At 37.0% G+C, this 25,354-nt stretch overlaps 1 pseudogene; it reads right to left on the bottom strand.

Annotated features, from left to right (window-relative positions):
• Positions 1-3,667: 3,667 nt before the first annotated feature.
• Positions 3,668-5,783, bottom strand: LOC147459593 (uncharacterized; annotated as a pseudogene).
• Positions 5,784-25,354: the final 19,571 nt, after the last annotated feature.

Raw genomic sequence — 25,354 nt, 5'->3', positions numbered from 1 at the left:
GTAAAATCAAGCCATTAGGGCAGTTTCACGCATGGAACTTATGTATAAATCACATTGGATTGCAGGTTAGGTTATTCAAGGCCTAGATTTTCATCATTTCAAAGGCTGCAATCAATTCTGACACTTTCTAGCTAGAGTTAATCAACTCTTGTGAGTCTAAGAGCAATCAAGTGCCAAAAGTACTTTGTAAAAAGCAATCTCATCAAACTCGAGTAGGAGTAATTTTGCTAATCAACACCAGGATCGGGGTAGGTCACCTAATAAAAATGTAACCTATCACGTGAGTTCAACAGAAGGGTATTTAAAGTTCTTAAAACTTATAGAAATATATATACAAAAGGGTATTATTTTTTCAAATTTGAAAAGAACTTACAGATTTTAACAAAAAAGGGTACATTATATTCTTAACAAAATTCACAGATAAGGGGTTCTACAAACATGTCTTGAACGCACGTGATATGGTAGTTTTACACATAGTGAACCCCCCAAGCACTAGGATCTGCTAAGAGATAATTCTAAGAGACCAAGACAACATGGAGTCAAGTCGAGCCGAGAGTTCAAATGCAAGAGAACCAAAACTAACGAGTAGCAGTAGTACCACATCCACAACTGCAATAGAGCGGATTTTATAGCTATATGGATACATTGGAGATAAAGTTTTATATACAAATCTGGAAAGCCATGATCCTATTGATCAGAGTAAATCTAGATTCAAAAAACTCCTATATATTCACAAACTTTAGTGGAGCTAGTTATTGCAAGCTCAAAGATGAGGTACAGATAGAAGTGCAAAAGATGAATCCAAGTGATTATCCAAAAACCTGCACATCCCCACAGAGCATCCATTTAGTGCATATGCAATCAAGATCGTTGTACATGGATTACATTGGTCAAATCTATAGTTGAGAGCCAGTAATGGAAGATCCAATAGATCAACCAATTGAAGCCAATCTAATTGGAGAATCGAGTCAAAGACGGTGCAAAGGTCAAGATGGGGCAATCTACAACTTGATGCTTAGTGTTTAAAAAAAAGATTCCAACAACTTGGTGAGTACAAAAGATGAGACTTCTCAGCTAGAGATTGACATGACAGAACCAAATGAAATACCAACAGTCATGGAATATTGCTCAGATTGTGGAAGAAAAAGTGCACATTTTCTTGAAGATTGTCTATGAAATTGAGACCACAGGGACACATCAACAACATCATATGGTTGTTAGAAGTTCTGTCATGTCAAGACAATAGGGACAACAGGATCATATGGTTGTTAAAGCCTCAAGTTACCAGAACAGGTGATATATAGGTCAAATTCAATTGAAGCTAAAGTCCGGCACGGAAAGCTACACAAAAGTCACCACCAAAATCTCCTCCGAAGAGACACATTCTATCATAAAGTACAATGGATCTATTAAGATCAAGGGCTACCAAAATGTAGGCGGACAATTCTCAACAGTTGTTTGCAATCAAAAGGTGCAATATTACAACAAAAAAAGCCAACATCAATGGAAGCAGGTGATCAAGATAAAGCCAATGTAGAAAAAGTTCAACCCAAGGATACCACTACCATGAAAACACTCAATATAGGAAAAGATCCTAAGATGATCAAGTACAACATCACCAGTGAAAATGAAGAAAAGCTGTCAAGTGAAGTAAAGCTATATTTTTAGCTAGACAAGAACCTCATGTCTTTTTGCACTTGGGAAAAATGTGGCCAACCATAGCTAGAAGATGCTCTTGAATTTGTAAGCATATCTGGAGACAAATGAGCAGAATGCTGGGGAATTGTCTCCACTGCCATTCAAGTAGGTCCACAGATCATTATCGCCCAATTCCATGTGATCACAACAAAAGATCTTACAAATAATATCATAGTGGGAATGCCAATAGTCCAAAAGATGTTGGAGATACAAAGTTCAATGAAGATGCAGTCGTCAAAGACAAGAAAGAATGAAGACCAAGATTGGTCACTCATGGACAACAACAAAAATTCCACAAGAACAGCTAAAATGGAAACTAATAACAAAGAAAATCTTATTGAATATGATTCATCTCCATCAAATAGAACTTTAAAAGAGCTTAAAGAAAATCAAGAAATAGCAAGTGCAGATCAAACTGAGCTAGAAAAGTGAAACAACAATAGCTATTGAGAAGAGAATGCCACCAAAGCCAGACGTTAGGAAGAATGAGGTTGCAAAAAATCAGGAAGCAATAGGAAGTCCAAAGATCAATCACTCATTGCCAATTGAATCAGCCGATGTAAGTCAGATTGGAAACAGAGTCTCAAGCCACCCTCCATAGAGACACAATTAGATCAAGAAGAGACCGTGACAAAATTAGGACAGAAATCTTCAAGAGCACCTCCAAAGAGAATAGCTGGAGTCGTCAATAGTGTAAATGGAGCAAGTGTTATATGTAATGCTCTACTAGATAAAGAAGCAAAGTGCAATATGGTTGCAGACAACATTCAAAGCATTCCTAGAGACTACTCTAGACAAGCCAGGTAACATAGAAATCATGGGTAAGCCTACAAGACAAAAAGAAATACTTGCTACTCTTAGCATCTAGCAGCATGAAGAGCAAGTAAAATTTTAGGTGAAGCCTTCAAAGGAAATGCTTGCAGATGTTGTCCTTGAACATCAATGGTAAGACTACCACAAAGCATAAAAAGTAGACATAATGCTATTACTTTCTTTTCCAAGTGGTAGAAAGCAACAACTACAAATGGGGATTTTATTTTTGCGAGCTTTTACAATTGGAATTGTTTTTTTGAGCTTTTGTACCCTAATTTTACACTAATAATATCTGGAAGTATCATTGTGTAGTGGAAAAACTATCATTGTGTAGTGGAAAAACTCAAAACCTCATAGTACAATCCTTCAACTACCAAATACTTTTAAGAAATATGGAAGCATGTCTATTCTTATGCAAAACAAAACTTTATAAAATGCACCATTTGTATGTATTTTTGAGCTTATACAAAAAACCAGATTCTTAAAAATTTTGCCAGAGTCTCTTGTGTATGGAGACCTCTTCATAAGAAAAACTATACACCCTGTCTTGGGTTCCCACATGGGATTTCCTTCACATAAACTCTTATTCCCATCACTTTAATGATTTTGTTATCTCACAAAAATCAACACACAAGCCAGTCATGTCAACATAATCTAACTACATAGGAAAGCTCCAATCAAAGTTGTCCTCACATCATGCTGCCATCATGTACCAAACAAACACAAATGAAATGTCCAAAATCCATGTATGGAGCATACCAAAATGCCATGTCAATGTCATATGGCTTCCATGTATATAAAAACATAAATCAAAACATCAAGATACATACTGTCAGAATAGAGTTTCCTCAACCAAGTGTGCATCCGCAATCAAGATTTCACAGGTCCACATCCAGTGTTGGTCAAACATCTTTCATAGAGCACATTATCTAGCTCTAGACACATGCAATGCCGCATATCTTCCGTAGAAGATTGGTCCAAACCACCACACCCCACAAAAAATTCCAAAACATAGTCATGAGTCTCAATAGATGTTGCCAACAACCACCTGACCATATAAAAAGTAAATTAGAAACCTAATGCAAACACATATATACCATAACGTTCACTAGTATCATACTTTAAACTAGCCTTACCGAAAGAACAAAGAAGACCGCTATGCCCCACCTCTAAGAATAACACCATCAATCTCAATGGGGAAGACTACATCACCTATCATGTAGCTACAATCTGCTGGAAACAATCTCTCGGCAATTTTCTCCCCTGCCTCTCTATCATATTGTGGTCTAGGATGGTCAATACGATACCAAAGACACATGGTAAGACAAGTACCTACATAGATAAATAACTCAAAGAATGAATGTCATAGCTACAATGTTTTTAGGAAATTAAACTATGAAACTAAGTTTGTTATGTCACTGCCTCTCTAGTGAGTGGATGTCAATATGACTTCTTATTATACATGAGGGTCCATGTACGTAAGAGCACAAGTCCTACCCTAGTTGCATCTGTAATAAAATCTCCAATATGCACGGCCATGCACATGGTGACTAGAAACGCCTCATCAAGCAAAACTCACGAGCAACATCCGTGCACCCTATCACTAGACCCTTGGAAAATGTGTTTCACTTGGGAACACTCATGCCCTCTACAAAATTGAATGATGACATGTAAGTATACAACCATAGTTAGTTGCAAGTACTAGTCCAAAGAAAAGTTACTTACCCAATGGGATTGGTCCTAGACCATCCACAAGAAAACTTGTAGGAAAATCTGCAAAGATAAGCCTAGCAACCTCACGACACGGCACACCATCTTTGTTATATAGACTTGTAATATGTGCTGCAAAAAATTAGTTGATGTTAAAAGAAAACAAAACATGAGTCATGTTCAAAATCATAGAACAATGCAAGAAAAAAATGCAAATAAGTAAGCATTAATATGGAGATCTACCTATCAAGGGCAAAATTATCAATTTGTGATATATCCACAAGTAGAACATCTACAATAGTTTGGTAATGGAACCCTACAAGCAGTATCTAGATTAGCTTTGAATTAGGAAATATGGAAGACAGATTTGCTAACAATTTTCTTAAACTTACCAATAGATCGTGTGATCGGCCTTCTCTCCCAATCCTCTCGCCCGAGTGAAGACTCTGCAACAAACTAAGTAGTGTGCACCAATGAGGATGTAATGGGCACATTAGAAGAGGGTGCCATATGGGGTATAGTGGCTGCCAAAGAGGACATTTCAAGCTCCGTAGATTGCACAATGGGAGGCATTGAAGAAGTAATGGGTATCCTTGATGTACTTGGAGGCTCTATTTTCCCTTTACCCTTCTTGAGTACATTGCTTGCTAGTGGAGTACCTTGAGAGACACTCTCAACGTTGTTTTGAGTAACTCCATGAGAAACAGGAAGGAGAGACTCTTCTTGTGTCTCCTCTAAGTAATCACTCTCATTTTGAAACCCTTCACTCAACAACCATATAGCACAATATCACATAAATTAGCACTAAAGTAAGACATATACATTCTCAAAAGAAAAGATCCACAAGTGTTAAGGTACCTACTCTTTTGTAATCCAAACTCTTGCTTTTGGAATAACTCCTAATGGATAATCCAAACACCAATGACAAACATTGGCTTCCCATGTTGTTAGACTCCTTTCAATCAAAGAGGGAGAGAACATTGTATTCTCATCACCCTCGACACAAGTTTTAGAGCATCATCCACTTTGAAAAGCACATAAATGCAATGGTATAATAAATGTCATGTATCCAAAAAAAAAAACACCACAGTCTCCTTTGTATAGAGAACCCTTAACCATAAACCCCATCCCACAAGGGATTTAGTTGTTTTCATCATAGACATTATACATGCACATATTGTCAAAAAAACCATCCACCCCATATCGGGCTTCCACAGGTAATTTAAGGATTTTTTGTAAACAAAAAATGATATTTCATCATTCTCAAAATGACCCACTTTCACCAAACCATGGCAAAAAAATGAAATGCTCTTTTTTTGCAAAGAGTGCAAGTGGAAGATGCAAACTTGTAAATCACTCTCTTAGCCAACAACACAAGCTCCGGCATCTTCTCACTAGAGTCAAAAAAATTCACCGCATCCATTAGATAAATAAAAGCCTACATACATAGTAACAATCAAAAAACACACTCCACTTGATCTTTTGTAAATTTCTACATCTCTATATTTTATTAAAAACAATGGTCAAATGTCTACCTGCAAAATATGATTTTTCATGCTCATCTTGTAGAATAGGTCAAAAGAATTTGGAAGTTGTGGACCTTCTACTTGCAGCCTTTCAATCATAAGTGTAGCCTCCCCATGCAAGTGAGCCCAATAAGTCTCCTTTTTCATGTAGATTCTAAAAAGCTTGTAATCACCAAAATGAAGATATTGTGGATCCTTAGACTTAGTGAGGCTCATGATATGCAAAATTATCTTCTTTCTACGAGCAATAAGAACAACATAGCACTTAATCATATTGAAAACCGACGTGGAACGAACACAATTAAAAATGAGAAACTAATAGATTCAATACCTCTCTCAGGGTTTATTTTAGAGCTTGTCAAACAATAGAGCTTACCTCTAGTGATCTTTAGCATTCCAGGTTCATCCCATTTAATGCTAAAAAGCAACTTGAAGAGCTTACCATTAAAAAGATTGATGATTGATAAGTACTTGTATCCCCTATCTTTCAACCTTTCCTCTTCTACCTTTGGCCTTATCCAGTCTCTTCTTCTTTTCAACATCATTTAGTCCAAGTGCATCTAGATTTGCTCTCTCTTTGGACATAAATGCAGTGAACTCATCCTAATACAAAACACTGTATTGAAACCATAATAAAATTTTATAATAATTACCCAACATGATCCTGTAGGTATCACCTTCCACACAAGCTGAGATATCAATACACATGGAGTGTTGTACTATGGTGCAACGCCATGGTAATACCTTGCCTACACAGTCATCTCCACCCTAGCCCATTCTCTCATATCGGGTGTGAATTTTTAAAGGATTGACTCTTTATTTGCCATGCCAAATATTTGAGACATATAGACTTCATGAGTGATGTTTGGCATGACATGTGTCCTAGAAATGCTGCAAAAAATAGAAAAGAAAGAGTTGAACACAAGTATTGCTTGCAAAAAAATGAGAGTCAACATGCGATCAACAAACTTACACATTGGAAATGTCAAGTGCAAGAAGCAACTCTGCTTCTTTTGCTCTGGACAACTCAAGGAATTGGCAACGAACACGAACATGGTATTGACCATTTTCTTAGTACTTTATCACAAAAACAAAGTATCATCATTTGTAAAAACAAAGCTTTACAACAAAAGAGTGAAAAAGGTAAAAGATCTCACTATCTTTGATTCTCTTCCACCATGTTTTTAGCCTATGGTTGCTATCCCATATAATAATTTTGTTTTCTTTGAGCTTCTGCCACTCTCTACCAAGTGCTCTCTCAAAATCAACATTTCTTTCCCGCCAAAGTGGTCCCTATTCCTCCAAATCCCTGCAGTCACGGGAATGGTATCTCCTCTAGAATCCCTAATGGACACAAGAAAATGTCCAAGAGTTTCTAAATACCCAACAAAATCAAATGAGAAAATGAGCCATTCTACATCATCTCTAGCAAACCTAACAACCTCATGCACCATTAGTTGACAAAGTGGACCATGAGGAGGCAATGTCTTCTTCTTGACATAAAACGGACTCAGAACATCTTTCATGAAGCCAAGAAAAAATGTGCTTACCTAGGTGTTTAGAATGCTTATTCTCCTCAACCCCTTCATGATAACTATCTTCTTCATTGTCATTAGTATCTTCAATGTGAACATTGGTCTCTACATAGAGAAAACAAGTGACGAACATTTAATTGTCCAAAAACATATGCAATTAGGATTACATAGTGTAAATTATTTAATTTACAAAATGTTTGCCAGAGTCTCCTTTGTACGGAGACAACTTTTAAAAAATAAACAACACACCCTATATAGGGCTCTCACTTGAGATTTAAGGACCTTTTCTCCAACATAACCAAAAAACAATACTTAATATTTTCTCTAGCAACTATCAATGGTATGCATATAAAAAACGGTTCACCCTTTCTTAATCTCCCACATGGTTATCTATTAGAAAAATCTCTCAACAACAAAAAAACGTTTATCAAATTTAACCATCTACCATTGCATAATTTATAATACAAACTACGTATCAACATAAAATTATAGCATACACTCATACCTGTGATCTCTACATCATCTTCGACATAAAATTGAGCCTCATCATCAATAAAAACACAACTTTTGAGAATCATGTTCTTTTTATTGGGTGGAGTGTCCAAATGTCGGACTAGTGATGATGCCTCCTGATCGATAGCTTCCTTTGGTATACAACCGGACCTTAGCTTCATGCTCACTTGATGGTTGCTGAAAGGAGAGACTGGAGGTTTTCTTTTCTTTTTTTCCCTCTTTGGTGCCATTATCTACAAAACACATATTATAAAGTTTTTAGTTTATATAAGACCAATAATTTGCAATTAAGTACTTATTACATAAAGTAGACTACATATTAATTCCAAAACATATTTTAGAATGTACAATATAGTACATAACACTATATGTGGTATATTATAATATGTATTAAGTAGTATATAATACTATATGTAGTATGCTACATATATACTATATGTAGCATGTAGCTTATATACTATATGTAGTGTGCCCATTTTTTACCCTTTTTATGTAGTTATACTATATATAGCCCTCTTTTTATTATATATTCTATACTAAGTATTATATATATTAAATTATATTTTATATACTCTATATTATATATATATATATAATTTACTATATACACTATATACTATATAATCTATTAATAATATACTATATTATATACTCTATTTTATATATATAATATATATGCAAAAAACTACATTATTTGATATATATTTGTTCAATAACCACATCAAAAATGCAAAAAACAAAAGGGGGATTCAGAGCTCCCCCATTATCCATGGGTGCGTGGATGATGGGGGAGTGAGAGCTCCCCCTTTTTTTGTCGATGCAAATGATGGGAGAGCTCTGTCTCCCCCATTTTTTGCCTTTTTGATGTGCTTATTAAAAAAATATATATCAAATAATGTAGGTTTCATTTCAAAAGCATTTTTCCTGCAATACCATTCATGAAAAAGTTCATTAAATTGACAAAAAAAGTGGGAGGCAAAGCTCCCCCATCATTCGCGTGTGTGAATGATGGGGAAGCTTTGCCTCCCCCTTTTTTGTCGATTTGATGAGCTTTGTCAAGTTTTCATTAATTTTGTGGAGCTAATCCCAAAATTTAATGAAATCTATCTGATAATCCGTTATATTTAATCCCAAAATTGCACAAAAAAGAAAGGGGAGAAGAGCCTCTCCCACGCGTGCAGATGATGGGGGGGCTCTGCCCCCCCCCCCCCCCCCCCCCCCCTCTTTTTTGCAATTTTAGTTTAAAGCATACATATTATCAGATAGATTTGACATGATCGTCAGAAATTTTATTAAGAAAAACTTGAAGAAAGCTAGTAATCACAAGAAGGCAGTCCGCAAAGAACCGTTCAATGCGAACAAAAAAGGGGGGCAGAGCACGCACACGGATGATCGAGACCCCCCCTCCCTCCCCGCTTTTTTGTGTGTTGAACGGTTCTTTGCAAACTGAATTTTGGCAGTAGTGTGTGTGTGTGTGTGTGTGTGTGTGTGTGAGAGAGAGAGAGAGAGAGAGAGAGAGAGAGAGAGAGAGAGAGAGAGAGAGAGAGAGAGAGAGAGAGAGAGAGAGAGAGAGAGAGAGAGAGAGAGAGAGAGAGAGAGGGAGAGAGAGAGATGGTACATGTGTTATCTCGAGGAGGTAGACAATGGGTTCCCAAACTAGTACTATTTCAAACCTAAGCTTTGAGATTCACATTATACAGGGATATCGACCAAACTAACTAAAACCAAACTCGACCTGACTATGAACGATAAATATTATATAGCATTACATATACTCTATATTATATACACTGAGGAATAGTATGCATAATTACTATGAATAACTATAACTAATGGTACTAGTATTGAACTGTACTAGTAGTACTGGTACTAGTATATGGGTATACGAGTACTCGTACTATACTGATACTGGTATACGGGTATTTGTAAAGGTATTGGTACTATACTGATACTGGTATACAGGTATTGGTACTGTACTGGTATTGTTTTGAACTGGTAATATACTAATACTGGTTTTGAACTGTACTGATACTGGTACTAGTACTAGACTGATACTAATACTGTACAGGTACTATACTATGCTCGTATTGTATTGATATTGTATTGATAGTGGTATTGTAATGTACTGGTACTATTATTGTACTGTACTGTTACCATTAGAATACTAGTACCCGTAGATTATCGATACTAGTACAACAAACAAGAAAAATTGAGTACAGTAGTAGTTCTAGTACAGTACTTGTATAACAGTCAATATAGCAGTACCAGTACCAATACATTGAGTATACTATAATATCATTGCTGATACAATATTAGTAGAGTATCAGTACATTACTAGTACCATTATAATACCAATACCTATACCAGTACCAGTACTGCAAGTACAGTACAATACCTAGTATCAATACACTGTAGTAAAAAAGAAACTCTGAGTTTAGTACCAGTACAGTACACTACCAGTACCAGTATAGCACATTAAAAAAGAAACTTTGAGTTCAATATCAGTATTGCCAGTACAATACAATACCAATATCAATATATTGTACCAGTATAGTACTGGTACTCGTACTGCTATACTGCTATACTGGTAGTGGATTGGTAATGGAACTGTACTAGTACTCTCTCTAGTTTTTGGCAAAGCGATCCCAAAATACTAGTATTGGTATACTGCTATAGTGGTACTCGATTGGTACTGGCTATTTTTGACCTCTCTCTAGTCTTTAGCAAAGCAGCCCAAAAATAGAAAAAAAAATGACGCGTCCTACACACAAACGCATAAAAATCGCAAAAACACAACCCACACACACGAGTTAGTAAATTTAGAAAGTTTTGTTTTTTCAAGTCCACAATTCTTGGCCATTTTCAGGGAGCCGTAACTCCCAAACAATTTAAAATTTGTCCAAGGCTGTCTCATATGCATTTGTTTGTCTCGTTGAGATCTTCAACAATCGTGTGATGAAAAAATTCCATATCTTGTTGAGTTTGGCCAAAAATTCACCTGCAAGTTGACACTCTCTAGAAAAACAACATTTTCTCACTTTTTCCCTAATCTACGGGTTGAAACAAGCATCAAAATGAAGGAATGTGAAAAAACTTGAAGAAGAAACATTTTTCCTCATATTGAGGAATACAATTCCTAAATTAAAAATTTTTCCAAACTTTAATCTTAGCACCCTCAAAACTAGCTCCTGAGAGGTGTCCCGTGTCAAAATTTGAAACTTCACGAAAACTATAAGAATAAATTCCTAGACTGTTGAAATCCAATTCACAACAATAAAAGGATGCTCAGTATGGAGCAGAAGTTAGACAATCACCTTTGGTCTCACCTAGCATCAACCAACATGGCCATAGATTGGACTGTGCGTTTGAGTTATTGTCTTGGAAGCCTTTAATGTTGCAGAGTGACATGCCATTTTTGCCTTAGTGAAAGGAGATACAATGATGCCTTCTTTCATGGATATTTGGACAAACAAATCAACATGGGCTATCCTGCTAGCGAAGGTAAATTTAAAATTACCTGCCACTATTGTGACCGAATGGTCACTTGTTCAAATGTTTGCAAGTGTATGGTCTATTATGTGATGTAAGGCAAGGTAAAATCTTGGGACACATTGTGTCCAAAAATGGGATTTCCACTGATCAAGATAAGATACAAGTGATCATTGCACTTACAAGACCAGCCAAACTAAATGAAGTACAGACTTTATGGGCCATTGTGGGTATTATAGGTGCTTCATATACATGTATGTCATAATAGCTAGAAGCCTTTGTATGCTCTTATAGCCAAGTTTGAGTGGATAGAAGAATGTGAGAAGTTGAAGCAAGAATTAATTTTTTCTCCAATTTTACAATCCCTTGATTGGAACAAGATCTTCCATATCCATGTAGATGCATCAGCCTATGCCCAAGATGCATATTAGCTCAACGTGGAGAGAAAAAAATGGATTTTTCCATTTGTTACTCTAGTAGGTAGCTAAATAGTGCAGAGAATAATTAAACCATTACAAAAAGAGAAGGCCTAGGAATAATATATGCCATCAAAAATTTTAGACACTACCTTCTCATTGCCAACAAGTTTTTTTTCTTTGTAGACCACCAATCATTGTTGTCCCTTGTAAACAAACCTTGCAATATAGGAAGGATCGTTTGTTGGTTTATAGTATTTCTTGAGTTTGATTTCATCATGGTCATCAAGAAAGGACCAACACATAAAAGAGCGGACCATCTTTTGAGAATGTTCCATGGAGAAGCACCCGAAGGTATTGATGACGACCTTCCTGATTCTTATATGTTCAATGTTGAAATGGTTCCAAGGTGGAGTGAAGAGATCATCCCTCTACTCACCATAGGATGATTATAGTTAAAAAGACAATAGTCAATCGTTAATCAGACCAGAAATCTCCACCTTTTGGCTCGACAACTATAAAGAAAGGTAATGACAAGATCTTGAGACTGTGTGTATAGCCTAACAAAAATAAATACTACTTGAGACTTGCTTATACACAACACATAGGGTTGTATAATGGGAAAACACAAACATTTCAAAGACTAATGAGACTTGGTATCTACTGGCTAAACATGGAAAAAAGTATCCATGATTACCTAAAATCACGTGAAACCTGTAAAAGAAAACCACTAGTGGAACACGCCATGATTTTTAGAGTAATTAGAGAGCCCAAATGGAGTACTTAAATTATTGATTACTCAAACACCAAAAGCTCTCCAGAGGGATTGAGTAAAGCATAAATGAGGACTATCAAGAAGGAAGAAAATCACCAGGTGCTGATTTCAAACCAATTGTACCGGCAAGGAAAAGACAACCAATTGAGATTGTGTGCTACTGAGAGTGAATATTTTTGAATCCTAGAACAAGCACATGCAGGCCATCTAGGTGGACGTTTTTTCACTAACAAAACAACAAAGCTGATACTTCTTGCAATAATATGGTGTCCAACCCTGTTCATAGACACGGAGACATATGTAAAACAATGTGATGAATTCCAACGCACTAAAGCACCTCTGTGGAGAGATGACATGCCCTTAAGAACAATAATAGGAGTTCAAGCATTTGCCAAGTGGGACATAGATTTTGTAGGCCCCATCATACCTCCTGCATATCAGACACACACTCAATATATTATAGTAGCAGCATATTATCTAACCGAATGGGTGGAAGTGAAGGATACACAGAAAAATGATTCACAGACTACGACACATTTCTTATTTCAAAACATCTTTACCAGATACCTACCCATTGAGACTGTGAGTGATCGAGGAGCCAACTTTGTGAACACCTTCATTGATGATTTACTCGATGAATTCATGGTGGTTCATTGTATATCAGCCCCCTACCACCCCCAAGATAACAAGCAAGAAAAGAGTACCAATAAAATTTTATGCACGGTGCTAACCAAAATAGTGAGTGACTCAAGAACTGATTAGAATCTAAAACTACACTCAGTGTTATGGGCTTACCGGTGAGGCGGTCCGGGGTGGGCAACAAGAAGAGTGGCCTCTAAGCACCCTTCTAGGCTCCTGTGCTGCTCAATTGGATTGGGTTTGGAAAAAACAACAAACACACACACAAACCAACAACCTAACCCTACACAAATTTGGGGCACCACCTAGTTTTCGATGCGAACTAGGACGCGTAGAGAGAGAGAGAGAGAGAGAGAGAGAGAGAGAGAGAGAGAGAGAGAGAGAGAGAGAGAGAGAGAGAGAGAGAGAGAGAGAGAGAGAGTGCTCAAACTACTTTGAAAGGTATCCACACTGATCAAACAAACACAAATATATATGTAAGAAAGAGAGAGAAGGGGAAAGGGGGTGCTTGTTGCACTAATACCTTCTTACAAATCTGTCATGACCAATCGAAGTGAGATTAGTATTTGTTCAACATAGCTTGAGTAAATTACACCACAACACATCACAAGAAAATCCACCCCAATCACTCTCTTAAGGCTAGGGAAGTCCTCTCCACCCTATCACCCTCTTACAGTATGTGGGATTTATGATAAATTGATAACAACACCCAGAGACGAGCTATCGAGAACTTAAATAAAACACCAAGACACTTACACAACATTGTTGTCCATGGCTTCACCTTGGAATAGAGACAAAGTATCCATGCTTAGTCCAAATCGACCCTCCTTGATTTTGCAAATGTTGGGCTTACACTAGTAGGAGAAATGGTAGATTTCCTACTCTCAATTAAATGATCACTCTCTCTTACAATGGCATAGAGCTCCCTTGATAATCACCCCTAATAGACACATACATATACATAAGCCAATGATATTCCACTCAAGAGCTCCTTCTCAAGAGGTTGAGCTTGGCTTCTCAAGCTATAGCATAGTGCTCTTCCTTATGGCTTCTCCCCTTTTTGTGCTAGCTACACCCTCCTTTTATAGAAATTTTGAGGGCTAGGGTTACTCCTCTAACCATGGTTGGATTAGATTTTCAACACTTATCTAATTTCTTTTTCTTGGAATTATCAAGAAGTTGGTGGGGATAGATGAAGAAAACAGAGAGGAGAGAAATGGAGGTGATAGGACTTTTCATAGTGGGTTAGTGTTAGTAGATTAGTAAATTTAGTATTTTTAATAATCTACAAATGGAATTGGATATTTACAATGGAAGTATCCATGTAGGATACAAATAAGGAAGAAAAACTCTGAAGAGGTAAGAAAACATGGATTTATTACAATGTTAATGCTCCAAGTGTCTTGAGTAGGGCCAATTTTAACGCTTGTTGACGGTCCACTAGCTTTGACGGTACGTTTTTTCTCCACTCTTGACCTTACTTGGGAGCCAAGGTAATTGAATATGAGTAATCAATCACCATGATGCTGTCTTTCAAGAGAAGAGGCTGAATTTTATGGTTTTTTTGATAGATATAGGTAATTTGGAGGAGGAAAAATGAGACTAGGTGGTCAATTTTGGAATGGAAGTGTGTGTAGGAGACATGAGTTCACCATGGTTTCTCTTATTCTTCAAGGTTGAGGAGAAGGTGAGTAGGGTGCAGAGAGGAGTGGTGAGAGAGGTGGGGATGATGAGTGGAGAAGTGTGTGTGAAAGAGGAAAATGATAAAGAAGGAAGAGAGTGTGGTTGCATGTCATGGGCAAACTAAGGTCCACCAATAAAATCATAGCTCACAGCTCGTAGCTCAAAAAAATATAAACAAATTTGAGGCAAAAGTTCAGCTCACGAGCTACAACTTTTGATTGTATCACCTTTTCAAATTAGGAGAGCAAATGATCTTTAAAAATTTAGCAAAACCGACTGTCTTTTCCCACTGCACAAAGTCCTTGTGGGGTCCTTGTTTGGATGATTCTTTTGAATGCCTCCAAGAGTGAGCCCTCCATAGTGCATGCATGCATCTCACATATCCTTGACCTTATTTTGTGGATCTATAATTGAAGATATTGTTGAGATCATGATATAAGTGAATAGTATAGCTAAGGAAATCATATATTCAGGGTTCTAAAAAATATGTATATGTCAAATATAAATAATATAGGTGAAAAAAATATAAAGGGTTCAAAATAAATCTCTCATTATAAGGCTACCATAAAAAGATGAATATTTTTGGTGTTCTAATTTTTGAGAGTAAAAGAGAATAGATGTAGGAAGGGAAAAATCACAATAGTGAAAAAATATACACATAAATAAAACTGGTGTTTTTGGATTTTTGTTGGGGTGGAGTTACACCAAAAATAAGAGAAGCTTGCATGAAAATCTTTCTATATGAAATAAAGAGTATGCAAAATGGTAAGAAAAATTATGGTAATTGTGAGTCAATATACATAGCATAAATAATGCACACTTAGGTAGAAATATTTAAATAAATACCAAAATAATTATGAAAAATCCTTATATTTAGGCTCTATATACAATGAAATATTTACACACAAAAAGGCCATAATATACTTTTATTTTTTTATTTTTTTGGCTCACCTAGCTGTGAGGTCCCTGTCCCTTTTTGAGAGGAGCGGAGTACCTTTGATAGGTCTCCAATCCTGAGAAAGAAAAACCAACGGACATTGCCTTAGCTACTACGTAGCCACCGGCATGAACCGTTAGTGAAGGATTGGTCCTATCTCGCTATGGCGGAGCGTGACCACCATACCCCTATCGAAAAACTATCTATAATCAATTATACCTAAAAGTACAAATCTTAGAGTGACCAACATGTGCGCTTTTTTCCCCATGTTTCAGAAGCACAGCCGCCAAGGTTTGTCTCTTTTAAGATTTATGATTAAAAAAAAAAAATCTAGCGTTGGAAAGTTACCCGACTCATCGGGTCCACCCGTCCATAGAATGATACCGTCGGGTATCATTCTCCCACTTTCCACCCCGCACTCACCCTTCTTTTGTTATCTAATTACTACCACACTGTTTTAACATACATATTCTTTTACTTTATTTATGGTACTGGTTCGTTAAAACAGCCCTTCAAAGAGTATTACAAACAATAGTCAAACAAGAATTCGTCCAATTTTAAACCAACAACCCTTGGATTATGTTCACTCAAGAATCTCTACTGGCGCTATTATGTCCAGTCGGTATATACATTATTTATAAAAATCCTTGTCCTCATGAGCGTCCCATACCGCTCGACAAGTACTCGTTGTGCTAATCTGGAGGTACTCCCGTCACAGCAACAACGGTGCCAATCTGGGCGTCATCCTCACGCCACAGCAAAACAAAACTGTAGTATCCAGTTGGGCTAATCTAGGTGTACTCCCACCACAGCATCAGCGGTGCCATCTTGGGCGTCATCTCATGCCTCGGCAACTGCCACATAATACCAGCGCTAATAAGTAGAGAGACTTGAGAGAAACCATACCGAAGGTTTTGGACAAACATTCTTTCCTATAACAACCAGTTTAACCAGACAATCTTTCCTACTTGTCAAACATATGACGAGTTTCTTGGGGTTAAGCCCCGTGTTTTCTTTTCATAAGGTAAATAATATATTCCTATGGTCTCGCATATGCAATGATGCATAACTTGAAACTGCAATACTAACTTGTACCATAGCTCGGATTGGTCTGATTGGTGGAGACATAGCATGTTTCGCAGGAGTTTCACCGTTACTTGTACCGGCTTCATGATCATTAGCGCCTTGTGTTCGAGCACGCTTTGGAGCCATTTTTTTGTACTACCCTTATATTATACACTTAGAACTTTAAATCGGTCAATTTTTCTAGTAATCTCCTTGTTTCCAAAGAGAGTCTGTAATTTGAACCCTCACCAACTCGGATTCACACTTAGTGTTGTTGTTTTACATCTAATTTCTATACATCAAATATTTGCTAATCTTAATTAATCAAAAATTAAGTGTGTAAATTACGAGGGAAAGTTTAGGAATGCATTACTTTTATGGACATTTCTAATCCAATTCTAACTTCAATTCTATACTTCAACTAAATCAATTTTTAGTATTATTCAAAATTCTATTTAACCTAATTGACAATAACATTGGTGAATGAGAATTTCATCATGTATAATAAGAATATGATGAGTTCTCTTATGTATTAACTTTCAATTAACAATATATAAGTTAATAGTGAAGATGCACTAACTAGAGAGGGTAGGTATACTTAGAGAGATTAGAGTAAGAGAAAACATACACACACATCTTTTCTAAAGTTAATTGAATCTTACTATCCATTAGAAAGATTAGAGTAAAAGAGAACACACACACATACTTTTCTAAAGCTAATTGAATCTCACTAATCTATTAGAGAGATTAGAGTAAAAGATAACACACACACATATCCTTCTTAAAACTAATTGAATCTTACTAATCTATTAGAAGATTAGAGTAATAGATAGCACACACACACATAACTAATTGAATCTTACTAATCTATTAGAGATTAGAGTAAGAGATAGCACACATACACATAACTAATTGAATCTTACTAATCTATTAGAGAGATTAGAGTAAAGGATAGCACACACACACACATATCTAATTGAATCTTACTAATATATTAGAGAGATTAGAGTAAGAGATAGCACACATTGTTGGGGTAAGCCCAACTTGTGGTGACAAAGTGGTGTCTATCTATGAGGCTTGCATAAATTGGTTAGACCGGAGGTCCCTAACACCTTAAGGTTTTGGGGTCTGGATGGCTAGACCAATTTGTGGAACGTCACAGTTAAGCGCATATGCGCAAGAACAGTACTGGGATGGGTGACCTCCCGGGAAGTTGTTGCCCTCATGACCTACAACTGGTATCAGAGCCATGGTTCAAAGTCCAACCTCTGAGTCCGTGGAACAGGACATGTTGATGTTGACTTCAACCTCTGAGCTAGCTCCCGGCCACGTTGAAGCTCTCAACCTCTGAGCCTAGAAAAAAGGCGGAACACGTTCGTACTCAAGGGGACGGGAAAGTCCCAAGTTTGGCTTAAGGGGGCGATTGTTGGGGTAAGCCCAACTTGTGGTGACAAAGTGGTGTCTATCTATGAGGCTTGCATAAATTGGTTAGACCGGAGGTCCCTAACACCTTAAGGTTTTGGGGTCTGGATGGCTAGACCAATTTGTGGAACGTCACAGTTAAGCGCATATGCGCAAGAACAGTACTGGGATGGGTGACCTCCCGGGAAGTTGTTGCCCTCATGACCTACACACATACACACATATCCTTCTTAAAACTAATTGAATGTTCAATTAATACACACCTTATTAGTCCACTAGAGTTTTTGCTCTCTTAGTGGTTTGTGGACGCTTTCTCTCTAAGAGAAGTGACAGCACTTCGTGAGCGCTATAGAGGCAATCTCTATATCTAAAGTGTGAGCATGGATGCTCTATTTATAGCAGAAAAGAAAACGTCCAACTATTTTTTTCAAAAAAACAAATAATTTTTTTAAAAAAAATATTTTTATTATTTTTTTTTCCCCAAAAATCATACCCGCGTTTTTGGTACCCTTGTGGTACCCATGAGCTTCACCACTTTGTCATTATCATCAAAAGATAAGTCCACACATGTCCCCCCTCATTAAGATTAATCAAGAGTAGCCTCTCCTTTTTCATGTGACAGTGTGTCCCACTTTGTCCCCTCCTATGTGATCCATGTGCCTTCATTTGTCATCCCTGTGTATTCTTTTGTCTTTATAATTATTTTATTTATTTCCTTAATGATAATTTACTTTACATTTTTAAGTTAAACTTTACAGTCTTATATTAACTTTACAGTAGTAAAAGAAAATTCTACAATCAGTAAATAAGTCTTGCAATAAGTTAGTTAGTGATTCATATAGCTAAACATGTCAGAATTTTGTAGCGTAAATTTTTATTTCTAGGTTTTCTCAACCTACGATTCATAATTTGAACTTGAATATCTTAAATAAGGAGTGATGGTTCAAAAAAATACAAATGCGTAATAGAACTTGAGTGCAATTTGAAAGTAGAGACCTTACAATCTCCCCAACTTAGAATTTGAGATGCCCTCATCTCAAGAACAGTGGAGGGTAATCCCTAAGAAGGGATGTCTCATCTTCCCAAGTAGCATCTTCTATAGGTAAATCCTTCCATAAGATAAGATGTTTTTTGATGGATCTATTCCTACGCTTTCTCTCTCAAGTTTCTAGGATAGTATCAGGTTGGAGTTGTAGAACATCTTGAGCAGGTAAAATGATTTGCTCATCATCAAGGACATGGTTAGGGTTATATACATAAGGTTTTAACAGACTTACATGAAATACATCATGCACTTTGAGATGAGAAGGGAGTTTTAGTCTATAAGCTTGATCACTTACAACCTTGATTATTTCGTAAGGTCCACAATATCGGTAGCTAAGCTTCTTATACCTTCTGAGAGACAGATTGCTCTTTTTGGGCTTTACTCGTAAGAAAAATTTGTCACCTTCTTTGAAAATCCGATCAGATCTTTTTAAGTCGGCATACTTCGTTTGTCGATCTTGAGCCGCTTGAATATCCCTTCGAATAGCTTTGGTTTGAGCTTCCATTTCTTCAAGCATTTTCTTTGAGGCTTCTACCCTTATAGTGGGGTCAGAAAAGTTAAGAGGTGATAAACATTCTTGACCATAAAGAGCATTAAAAGGTGTCATTCCAATACTTCTATGAGTAGAGGAATTGTATGCATACTCTACCAAGGGTAGGTATTGAATCCACTTGCGAGGTTCTCTATTATAGCAGGCTCTGAGGATGTCTTCCATTACTTGATTAACTCTTTCAGTTTGGCCATCATTTTGAGGATGATAAGCAGTACTAAAACATAACTGGGTTCCAATAGCTTGAAACAATGATACGCAAAACTTTGAAGTAAACTTGGCATCACGATCACTAACAATCCTCTTGGGTAAACCATGAATTCTGAAAACCTCCTTCACAAAAAGATGAGCAATATCTGAAGCTGTAAAGGTTGTCTTGACTGGGATTAAGTGAGCCACTTTAGTAAGCAAGTCGACTATGACCATCATTGAATCATATCCAGCTTGGACAGAAGGAAACCTTGTGATAAAGTCCATGCTAATACATTCCCATTTCATTTGGGGAATATCTAAAGGATGTAATTTACCTGGCATCTTTAGTCTCTCCCCCTTAATCCTTTGACAAGACAAACACTGCTTGACATAGCGAAGGACATCACCCTTCATACCTTGCCAATAGTAACTTCTGCGAATTGCATTGATGGTTTTGGCATAACCTGGATGTCCTGAAGTTGGGCCATCGTTAACTTCATATAGGGTAGAATCCTTAGGTATGCATAGTCGATTCCTATAGTAAATTTTCCCATCTTCTAAGGAATAATGTAGAGGTTTAGGCTGATTTGATGATACCCTCTCTTCACGTAGGATACTAGCAAGCATCTGGTAATCTGCATCTCTGACAGTAGCATAGGAGACCTTGTCTAAAATAGGGTTGTTAGCCATGGAAATTGCCCCCAGAAAATCTTTACGGCTTAGGGCATCTGCCACAACATTATCCTTACCTGGTCTAAATTTAATATCAAAATCATATTCGTGCATGAGCTCTATCCATCTCCTTTGTCTCATATTAAGGTTAGGTTGGGTAAAAATCCACTTAAGACTCTTGTGATCTGTTACCAACTGGAATTTGCGTCCCAATAGATAATGTCTCCATAGCTTGAGAGCATGAATAACTGATAGAAATTCTAAATCATGTGTAGCATAATTTACTTCATGAATCCTAAGATTCCGAGAAGTATAAGCTACAGGCCTTCCTTCTTGAGTAAGCACTCCTCCTAATGCAAGGTTACTAGTATCTGTGATCACCTCGAATTCTTGGGTGAAATCTGGAAGTTTTAAGAGAGGTTCTGAAGCAAGATACTCCTTAAGCTGTTTGAAGCAAGATTCATGTTTTTCTTCCCAAAGTATCGTTGCTCCTTTCTTTGGCAAGTCGGTTAGTGGTGCAGCTTTAAGAGCATAGTCCTTTACAAAGATCCTGTACCAGCCTGTGATACCTAAGAACCCTCTGACTTCAGTTGTGAAGTGGGTTGAGGCTATTCCACAATATCTTTGACTTTGTCAGGGTCAACAGAGACTCCTTCAGGTGAAATGATAAACCCTAAGTAACAGACCTTAGGGGTAAAGAAGGTACATTTGATTTTCTTTGCATACAGCTTATTTCGGCGTAAAAGCTCTAACACTTTCCTAGCATGTCCTTCATGCTCTTCCTCTGATTTGGAATAAATTAAGATATCGTCAAAGAATACTAGGACAAAATCATCCAAGAATTCTCTAAAGATATCGTGCATCAGACGATTGAAAGTTGCAAGAGCATTCGTAAGTCCGAAAACCATTACTGTCAATTCGTAATGACCATAACGAGTGTTGAAAGCTATTTTGGAGATATCAGCCTCCTGGATTCGAATTTGATGATAGCTAGATCGAAGATCAATCTTCGTGAATATTTTGGCTCCATGTAATCTGTCCAGCATCTCATCAATACGAGGAATTGGATATTTATTCTTGATGGTAACCTGATTTAAGCCCCTATAATCTATGCAAAGTCGAAGAGAGCCATCCTTTTTCTTTTGGAAGAGAACAGGTGCACCCCATGGAGATGTACTAGGTCAGATAAACCCTTGCTCAATCAACTGCATGAGCTGCTCCTTGAGTTCTATAGCCTCTGGAAGTGACATCTTGTACGGCACTCTTGAGATTGGTTCACTACCTGGCAAAATTTTGATTTCATGGTCTACCTCCCTAGGTGGTGGTAGTTCAAAAAGTTCAGCAGGGAAAACATCCAAAAATTCTTCTGGCCACATTGGTTCAAGGTTGGAAGAAGATTTTTCTACTTTGTTTCTCTTGACTACAAAAATTTGTTGACCCTTGCGTAACCCTTTCAAAAGACAATTAGCTTTGACCAAGTAAGCTTTTGGTCGTCCATTCTGGCCTTGAATAGTGACTTCTTGACCTAGGTTGTCCACAAAAGTAACACTTCCTTGGGCACAATGGATATTGGCATTATGACTGGCTAACCAATCCATTCCAAGAATTCCGTCATAGATTCCTATGGGTAAGGTTCGAAAAGTAGCAGAAGTAGAGTATTCTCCCAACGTGAAATCTATTTTTCCCACAGTGTACTGAGATAACACCTCCTTTTCATTGGCTAATTCAACTCTCATCTTTCTTGCAGGGTGTTGATTAATTCCTAACCTCCTTAAACATTTAGGTGACAAGAAAGAATGAGTACTACCACAATCAATAAGAAGCTCAAATTTTTCACCTTGGTGATTTGCAAGTGTTTGAATGACAGCATATTGTTGTCTTGCTCTTGGGTTATCAATTGCAGCATGTAGAGTTTATCTTTCCTCTTGTTCTTCTCCTAATGTTGGTTCCCCTATGATAGCATTGACTCTGGCAGTCATTCTGCGCCCTCGACCTCGTCTTCCATTTCTTTCTCCACGATTTATTATTTGTCCTCGTCCTCTAGCTCGAGTAGGTGTATTTGTTGCGGAGACTCGCCTAGGACATACATTCCTGAAATGTCATAGCTCGAAGTTGTGGACCTTCTACTTGCATCCTTTCAATCATAAGTGTAGCCTCCCCATGCAAGTGAGCCCAATAAGTCTCCTTTTTCATGTAACTTCTAAAAATCTTAAAATCACTAAAATAAAGATATTGTGGATCCTTAGACTTAGTGAGGCTCATGAGGTGAAAAATTATCTTCTTTCTACAAGAAATAAGAACAACATATCACTTAATCATATAGAAAAATGAAATGGAACGAACACAATTAAAAAAAGAAATTAATAGATTCAATACCTCTCAGGAGTTATTTTAGAGCTTGCCAAACAATAGAGCTTATCTCTAGTAATCTGTAGCATTCCAAGTTCTTTCCATTCAATGCTAAAAAGAAACTTGAAGAACTCATCACCATTAAGAGGATTGGTGATTGATAAGTACTTGTAACCCCTATCTTTCAACAGTTCCTCTTCTACCTTTGCGGCCTTGTCCAAAGTCTTCTTCTTCTCAACATCATTTAGTCCAAGTGCATCTAGATTTTCTCTTTCTTTGGACATAAATGCAATGAACTCATCCTAATACAAAACATTGTATTGAAACCATAATAAATTTTACATTAATTCCCCAACATGATCTTGTAGGCGTCACCTTCCACACAAGTTGAGATATCAATCCACATGAAGTGTTGTACCATGGTGCAACACCATGGTAATACCTTGCCTCCACAGTCATCTCCACCCTAGCCCATTTCCTCATATTGGGTGTCAATTCTTGAAGGATTGACTCTTTATTTTCCATGCCAAGTCTTTGAAACATATAAACTTCATGAGTGATGTTTGGCATGACATGTGCCCTAGAAATGTTGTAAAAAAATAGAAAACAAAGAGTTGAACACAGTCATTGTTTCCAAAAAAATGAGAGTCAACATGCGGTTAACAAACTTACGCATTGGAAGTATCAAGTGCAAGAAGCAACTCTACTTCTTTTGCTTTGAACAACTCAAGAAATCGGTAACAAAAACTAACATGGTATTGACCATTATTTGAGTACTCTATCACAAAAACAAAGTAATCATCATTTGTAGAAACAAAGATTTACAACAGAAGAGTGAAAAAGGTGAAAGATCTCACTATCTTTCATTTTCTTTCACCATGTTTTTAGCCTATGGTTGCCATCGCATACCAGAAATTTTTTTCCTTTGAGCTCCAACCACTCTCTACTACCAAGTGCTCTCTCAAACTCAAAAAAATTTTCCCATGAAAATGTTCCCCATTCCTCCAAATCCACTGCGGTCACGGGAATGGTATCTCCTCTAGCATCCCTAATGGACACAAGGAAATGCCCCACTGTTTCTAAATACCCAGCAGAATTAAATGAGGAAATGAACCATTCTACATCATCTCTAGCAAACCTAACAGCCTCATGCACCATGAGTCGACAAAGTTGAACAAGAGGAGGCAATGTCTTCTTCTTGACATAAAAGTGACTTAGAAAATATTTCACCAAGCCTAGCAAAATTTGCTTGCCTAGTTGTTTAGAATGCTTATTCTCCTCATCCCCTTCATGATCACTATCTTTTTCATTGTCATTAGGATCTTTAATGTGAACATTGGTCTCTGCATAGAGAAAACAAGTGACAAACATTTAATTGTCCAAAAACATATGCAATTAGGATTAGATAGTGTAAAGTATTTAATTTACAAAAAATTTGCCAGAGTCTCCTTTGTACGGAGACAGTTTTTTTAATAAAAAAAACGCACACCCTATATAGGGCTCTCACATGAGATTTCAGGACCTTTTCTCCAACATAAACAAAAACAATACTTAATATTTTCTCTAGCAACTATCAATGGTATGTAAATAAAAAATGGTTCACCCTTTCTTAATCTCCCACATGGTTATTTATTACCAAACTTTCTCAATAGAAAAACGTCCATCAAATTTAACCATCTACCATTGCAGAATTTATAATACAAGCTACGTATTGACATAAAATTATAGCATACACTCATCATTTACACATTTTTGGGGCCAAAAAATGCACCTACAAAAACCTATTTTTACTTATCTGTCATAGTGTGGGTTGAATAAACAGAAATAAATGGTCTCAAATTCCATTTAAACTATCTCCTAAATGAGCTAAACATAATATGAAGATCTCATATCCACAATCTCATACATGGCTACAAAGTTTTTGCTCCAAATCCTTCTATAAGCACACACCAATACGCTCTAATGTGTGTGCAATCAATGGATGACACTCAAGCTAAATAATCTCCCCTGTAAGCACTATAGTATAGCTACAACCAACTTTGAATAGTGCACAAAGCACTGACACAACGAGAAATCTCTCTCAGCGAGAACCAATTGGCTCCAAATCCTTCTATAAGCACACACAATATGCTCTAATGTGTGTGCAATTAGTGGACAACACGCAGGCTAAATACTTTTCCTTATTAACACACTAGATATCTACAAACCAGCTTTGAATAGTGCACCAAACACTGACACAACGAGAAAGATCTCTCACCGAGAACCAATTAGCTCTTTTACCAGAATGAAGGAAAGCAGACGACCGAAGACAGATGTGTGCAAGCA

Source organism: Adiantum capillus-veneris, chromosome 4 (genome assembly GCF_014529385.1).
Source record: "Adiantum capillus-veneris isolate H3 chromosome 4, ASM1452938v2, whole genome shotgun sequence".
Classification (NCBI taxonomy): Eukaryota; Viridiplantae; Streptophyta; class Polypodiopsida; order Polypodiales; family Pteridaceae; genus Adiantum; species Adiantum capillus-veneris.
This window is presented reverse-complemented; position numbering and strand designations above follow the sequence as displayed.